We start from the raw sequence: 6485 nt of genomic DNA on the forward strand, positions 1-6485 counted from the left end.
CATTGTACAAAAAGAAAATGAATAATAAGATACCTCCTCTAATCACTATTACTATTACAAATAAAACTTAAACAAGTTTTTAATTCCTATGATTTTAAAATTTTGTTTTTAATTTTATAAAATAAAATACAATTTTTTAATATCATGCAAATAGTTTTAGTTTTTGTTGTTAAGTTAATATAATTTTTGAATAATTAGTAGTATTATAAAAAGTTCTTCTACAAGATAAAAATAAAAAATAAATAAAAGTTACTTTGCAAAAACTGAACTTTTATTTAATTCAGATTTTTGGCGGTTAAGAATTTAATATTTAATTCATTTTAAATTAAAACAAAATTTAAATTTTTTATAATATTTTAAATATATTTACAAAAATTCATTTGAAAATTTAAAAATTGAAAAATAGTTAAATATATTTAATTTCAACCGAGATTAAAACTAGAGTTATATTTATTTACAGAGACTAAAAATAAAATTTTATAGAAACCAAATTTTGTTTTAACTCTATATAAAATAATTATCATTGACTAGCACCTCTTTGAACACATTATTTTCTTCCTCATTTTTATGTTAATGATATTAAAAGTACAATAACTTTAACTAATTACTCCATGTATGGTTTTTATAATAAATAAGAATTTGATAATTATTCTCCATTTTATTAAAAAGATATAAAATAATTAAATTTAACTTATTGATTAATGACAAATATTTGTCTTATGTATGAATTGTGCACTTCAAAGATTTATTTAATGACTCATTTCCATAAATAAAACATGAAAAAATTGAAATGTAAAAAAATTATAGATATTATATTATAATTGTTCGCATAGTTACATTGACGATATTAAAAAAATATGGATTTTATATAATTCTTAAGCGATAAATACATGTATCGTGTATATTTTTTAAATTAAACTTAAATTTGTACATCATAATTATTTTTATTTAAAAGAGATAAAAAAACTAAATTTAATTAAGTGATTAATGATACCTATATGTTCCGTGTGTAAAATATTGGTATCTTTGTCCTCGTATTATGCAATAAGCTTTTTTTTTTCTTTACACTATAATTTATAAATTAAAATCCAATCTCTAATAATGCAACTTGATCTTTAAACCATTCCAACAAAGCCAGTTGTAATGTTTGTTCATCCACTGCAACAGCAACAACACTTCTCAGATTGAGAAGAAAAGAAAAAGAATGAGGGTTGGAATCAAAGGAAGAGAATGGAAGGGGAGAAGAGAGATTGAGTGGGAGAGAGAGGAAGTGTGTGAGATTGGTAGTAGGTTTTGAACGGATTTTGAGGGGAGAAATAAAGTGTTTGATATTTGAAATAAAAAGAGAAGATTGTAGTTGATGACAAAATTATCCCTAATTTTTTTAAGGTGTCAAATTTTCAGAGAAGGTTAATATTGAGTTTTCATTTGTATCAAATGCTTCTATATACATTTGATTTGATTGATAAATTTAAATCCATTTTACCTTTAAGCATTTTGCAATTGTGCGATTTTATTCTCTTGGTTTTTCTTTTTTTATCTATTTCTTCACTTTCTAATTTGGCATTCCCATGTTTGCCCGCATGTCATGCAATTCAGCACCCTTGATGATTTTGATTTGATGATTTTGGGATCCAAAATCCTTGATACTTTCGTTGAAACAACAAATTTGACATTTCATCTATTTTCATGTGTTTTTTCTTTATTTGTATTATTTTATTTTAATTTTAATAAAAAAACTACGATGCCACTGTATACTGGACGCTCCATCAATTAATTATGTTACCTTAATATAAATTGGTACCATTTTTGGATGTCATAGTTTTTTTTTTTAAATTGGTAAATATTATAGATCATTTTAAAATTCACAATATTGTAGTTGATGTCATAAATCTTTTTTATCCATAGATCTTTTGTAATTGTGAATTTTTTAAAAAAAAATTCAGACATGTTATTAACGTTTTTAGAATTTCTCAATTATAATTGATATTTAAATTGCTTTGTTTGAATGTAACGAAGCAAAAGAATAAAAATAAATTATCCATTATTGAACAAATAATTTAGAGTTTGTAAAAAAAATCTATTTAGAGAGTTTTTGTGTTATAGGGACCATATATATTTTTAAATTATTATATTTTGTCCATATTTCATTATTGTTAGAGACTCATTCCATTTTACGAGCGTGACTCATGTAGAACTAAAGTGTCCCGCTTTATTTTTTTCAAAGATTAAAAATTTCTTTTATTTTTTTCAATGTTGACTCTCCCTCTACTAAGTTGCCTCTGGCTAGAAATTTAAAACCAGTAGATGATTGGGTCTAACTCTGAACTTCATACTACATCTGACTCTGATGAAAAAGTCAACGCATGTCGAAAAGTTAACATATCATTTTTCATAGTTGAAAAAGTCAACGACTCTAACTTTTATAAAAGTCATGACTTTAGAAGTTGACTTTGAAGACACACGTTCAACACACAACTCAGAAACAAAATCTGATGAAGGCTCATTGCTTTTGATTTTGACACTGAAGATTCAAATGTCCAAGCAGTTACGTTTGTCCACACTTGAATGGATTAAAGTACCCAGTTAGTTAAATTCTTAATTGCATCAAATTAAATATCTCATCAAATATAAACGATCCAATTCATTTCACAACAATAGATATGTGCAATCAAAGATAGAACATCCTGAAATCAATGCAACAATCAAGAATTGAATTTCAGTAACTGTCAAACAACAATCATAAAATTCAAAGCTCAAGAATCAAAGAGCAAATTCAAAGCAACGATCAACTAAGCATATCGACACAAATCAAAGCAAAGATAATTAGAACTTGAATGCAATAGGAAGATTAGAAAATTGCAGTAATCAGAATGAAATAGTATGAACGTTGGAAGAAGAACAACATACAACCACAGGTAGTAAGACAATAGAGTTTAACACAACAACTAAAATAACAATTCACTTAGAAATTATTTTGCACTACACTGCATCACTATCTTTATTGTGCTAAGTTTGTGAGTTTAAATTTCATATACTCTGATTGAGAGAAACTCAGAAACAAAACAAAACACTTGTGTAACTTGCCTGATAGTGGATGTATAACTTAACAACTTGTGGTTTTCAAGTTGAATGCTGAGAAGAATAACTTGTGAAGTTAAGTGGTTGTAATTTGGTTTGAATTATTGGATTAAATCCTTCTAGATGAAGGGATTAGACCTAGCTACCGAGTTGGTAGTGAACCAAGGTAAATTACTGTGTTATCCCTATTCCCTCTATTTACTGCCTCTGTCTTTACTTATTTTATTTTCACCATTTGTTTGCCCGAAAATTTATTTAAAATACACAATTCAAATCTCATTTTCTTATGTATTTTCCACCTACAACAGCATTTAGGCATATTGACTAAATGTACAGCAAGAGCGCATAAATGTTGGACCCATAGGTGCATAATTTCAATTTAATATTTTTGGGTTGGTAGTGAACCAAGATAAATTATTGTGTTATCCTTCTTCCCTCTATTTACTGGCTTTGTCTTTACTGGTTTTATTTTCACCAATTGTTAGCCCAAAAATTTATTTAAAACCAAATACACAATTCAAACCTCTTTTTCTTGTGTATTTTACACCTACAACAACATTTAGGCATATTGACCGAACGTACATCAAGAGCGCATAAATGTTGGACCCATAGGTGCATAATTTCAATTTAATATTTTTCGAGCTCCTAATCAAGTTAAGAATACATTAAAGGAATATTCTATTTGTTCATCACTTTATTCCATTGTGCCAAGGATTACTTTATTAATAAGGACAAAATAGACCCAAAAAGGACAACAATGGCAGACATAGAGGATATGAGTTTTAGCCTAATTATTAGAGGCTCCACTCTTCCCTAGCTACCATACATGTTTCTCAACCATATTCTATCACTACCATCATTTTCCACCTCATTTTGAGTTAATAAAGTTAGGGATGACAACATAACCCACACTTGCGTGTACCCATTTGAACCCCGTCTTGATTTGGCCGGGGAAAATCCGTTTTGATTGGGTGCGGATGCAGGTTTTTCCTAAAATTAATATTCGAAGGCAGGGACGGTGATATACATCGCACACCAACATTCGAACCCGTTCTGTTAATAATATTATTGTAATTTTTAAATTTTATATACATGTACATATTGAATATACTTAATATTTTATTAAATATTAAAAATAATCTTATTTCTATAGAAAATATTTTTTTTAATTTTATTATTATATAATAATTAGTATTATTATTATATTAATTATAATAGATATAATTTTTAAATTTATAATTTCAAATATACGAAAGAAAGCGGGTGTGGACGGAGAAACCTGAACCCCGTTGCGGGCGGGGATATGGGTCTAAATTTTACACCCGTTGTGAAATGGAGCAAGTGCGGGTTTTCCCCGATTAATCGGGTGCCGGAGTGGAGGAGGGTGAATCCGCCCCCGCTCCGCCTCGTTGCCATGCTTAGATGGAGCTTGTTTTGGAGCTTTGGGTTGAAGAAAATGAACTTGCACTTTGAGCTGAAGCATAATCAGTTACAACTGTTGTTTTGTCTTGTAATATTCCTTTTTACTTCATCCTTAATTCATTAAACACAATTGTATTGAACTCCTTTATTTTAGCTTTCATTTCCATGTTATTACCTAAGCTCAATATGAGCTAAAACTCTTTTGTAGTTAAGGATCAATGAAGTTTATATGTTAATATGATGTAGTAGGCTTAGCTTCATCTTAAACAAGTTGTTTTATTGTTATCTTTAATTACTATTTTGGCAATTTGAGTTTTATTGCTAGTCTTTTGAGCTTGAAAAAGGAAAAATATGGAAGTACTTGATTTAATACAGATATAGTCAACATGCTTGGAAAATATATTGATGTTAAGGCTGAGAACAACATTTAAGCTCATAGGGAAGCTTTGTATCATTAATGTTGCATGGTTGAATTAGAAATGATAAATGAGTCAATCCTCTTTTGAACCGCCCCATCATTAAGCGTCTAAAAAAGGGTGGATGGGGCGGGCCAACTAGAGGTGTAAGGTTGAAAATTCTCCTCCTCCCCTTTTTATGATGAGCCAGCAGGTTGAGGTTGTCTCTCAATGATTTTTTTAAAAAAAATATTAATTAAAATAGTCACAAAAGTAATGTGAAAATTATTAAAATAAATAAATATAATTTTAGGAAACCAGAGTATGTAAGCATTGAGTCCACTAAAAATATGAAAACTATTATCCAAAACATCCATATTTTATCATCTAAAAACCTATAATAAGTCAACATGACATAAAAAATAAAAAGTTCATGATTTTATCAATCAGTAAATTATTAGAAACATGTAGTTAAAGCATTAAACTAAAGTGATTAATGTAAACTAATGACTTTTACTCTCTAATCTATGGAGGAAAAAAATAGAAAATATATTGTAACTTATATATAAAAAGAAGTGTAAAATATAATTTTATTTATTATTTATTTTAGCTAGACTAGCCAACCTACACCATGTCGTTATCGTCCCATTTTTTTAGCGAGTTAGGCAGTTGGGCCAACTAGCCGTGGCGTGCTCAAAATCTCAACTTTCCATGCCAAAAAGGCTAAACGGGACGCCATGATGGGTCAAAACTATTTTGCCATCCCTAGGTTGGATGTGAACTTGAACCCAAGAATGACATTAGGAGACTTGAAAATCATGATAACTGAGGTGGAAAATAATTTTATCTTTGTTCACCACTGATATCGTTTCAGCAAGTGTACTGAATCGTTGAAAGTAATAATAAAACGGTAGTACCGAGTGTCGAACTCAAGGATTGCGTTTTACTATCGAATTATATTTAATTACTAAAATTGAACAAAAAATTTCCAAATTAATTGAAATAATATTTGAATTTAACAACAGTAATAAAATTGATCCTTTATAATGAGAAAAATGTCAGAGATGAGTTTCACTTCGAATCCAACCTTGGTGTCTAATTTGATCCTAGTTATTGAATTCCTTTAATGAATTATTACCGAATTCTCTTTATTATTCTTGCCCTAATGTCTTAGTGACAAAACCTTTAATTCCAAAGTAACCCCTAATTCCTTAGTAGATTTAAGATTAGAATTAAGCATTATCGTATAGAAACTCTCTTGTAAATTATTGCTTTGCAACTAATTTAATTGGTTTCATGACCTACACCTATGTCTAGACTACAAATTCATGAATTTCTCATCTCAAGCATTCGTAAAGTCCACTTCCATTTCAAAATACAAATCGTAGAACATTTTAATGTTGATCAAGCAATAAAAAGCATTAAGCACAGAGATGAGAAAAATAATTCAATAAACTCATTCATATAACTAGAAATCAAATCATAAAAATAAGGATTTCATCTTGTTACACTCATCCCTAACAAATAGGGTTTAGTTACTCATGACAGAGATAAAAGAGATAGAGATTAGAGAAGAATTACAAGAAG

Source organism: Cicer arietinum, chromosome 7 (genome assembly GCF_000331145.2).
Source record: "Cicer arietinum cultivar CDC Frontier isolate Library 1 chromosome 7, Cicar.CDCFrontier_v2.0, whole genome shotgun sequence".
Classification (NCBI taxonomy): Eukaryota; Viridiplantae; Streptophyta; class Magnoliopsida; order Fabales; family Fabaceae; genus Cicer; species Cicer arietinum.